Below are 1,586 nucleotides of genomic sequence, written 5' to 3'. Positions count from 1 at the left end.
AGAGAGAGAGAGAGAGAATCGAGCTTATAGTGAATAGAGAAAGAGGGAATTGAGATTGATATAATTAGGGTTTGAAATTGTTTTACTTAATTAATTTTTGAATATATTAATTAATTATAAAAAATTTTGATTTGTGAAATACTAAATATGACATCTCATTTATGAAGTGGGAATTTTTAATCTAATAGAATATGTAATTTCCACTTTTTTCTATGTATTAACCCAGTTCAAAAAAGGGTTTTGTCCAATTGGGCTTTGTGAACTCTAATATCATATTAAGATATGAATTCAATGAGCTCTGAAGTTGTATTAAAACTTGAGTTTTCATATTAAAAAATAATGGGAAAAATTCATATGTCAGGTGTATTATTTACACCAATTCACAAATCAAGTACAAAGTTTAAAAATTCAAAATTCAGATTTCTGTATAATTAATTAAATATATTTATAATTAAATATAATAAAGCTACAGTTACACGATTAATGGTCATAGATTCATAATTATTGATCACAAATTTACTTATTGGCCACATATCATCGAATTAATTGATCACAAATTATTTTGATGTCACAGATAAAAAATTTGCAGGTCATAAATTATTTCATTGGTCACAGATCAAACAAATTACAAGTCACATGGTTACAAATGTTCAAATTATTGGTCACACATTCTAAATAGTTGGTCACATGCACCAAATACCCCCACCATCGATCCCGATCCAACATCAATCTTGGTCACAAAATCACCACTGCGCAATTGCCACTTGCACCACACGATCGACTGCATCACACCAATCTACAACTTTCCACAATTGCAATCACAACATTGGTACACACCGCTGAACAAAATTGTGAGTCACCATAAGCCCACTAGCACTACCACAATGTCACCAAAACTAAAATTGCTGAAGCCACCACTAACACCACCACCCCACCACCGCCTGAACCATCACCACCGCCATAACCATAGTCAATACAACTCAACAACACAACACAAACTTATCCCACCACCATAGGGAAATACCCACAATTGACGCTGCCAAATACCCACAATCGACACCATCTCACAACCATCACTAACACCATCACCACCACACCGCCGCCACCAAACTGCCACCAACAATTGCAACACACAAATCAACGATGGTCTTGGAGCATCTTACTCTTTTTTCCCTTTAGCCAGACAAAACTCGAAGCCATGGTGATGATCTAAAAACGGTGATCTCAGATTTGTGAATTGTCCAAGGACAGTGAAGAGCGCTGTTGCGGTGATCGATGGCATCTTTGCACCGTTATGCCCACCACCTTTCGCGCGGCACTGCTTAAAGTATTGATCGATCAATTAGGAGAGAGAGGAGAAGTTGGCGTGGGAAGAGAGAGGGAAAAGAGATGGGATTGAAAATTGAAAACGGGAGAAATGATTAGGGTTTTAATTGAATTGGGGATTAATTATATATAGTACCTGAGTTTTGCAAAAGTAAATTTCATCCCTGAATTTTGAATTTGAAAGTTTAAGTACTTGATTTTATATAATTTTCGCAAAAATAAATCTTATAAAAACGAGTAAGTCAAATACTTATAAGACA

Source organism: Olea europaea, chromosome 17, assembly GCF_002742605.1.
Source record: "Olea europaea var. sylvestris chromosome 17, O_europaea_v1, whole genome shotgun sequence".
Lineage (NCBI taxonomy): Eukaryota > Viridiplantae > Streptophyta > Magnoliopsida > Lamiales > Oleaceae > Olea > Olea europaea.
This window is presented reverse-complemented; position numbering follows the sequence as displayed.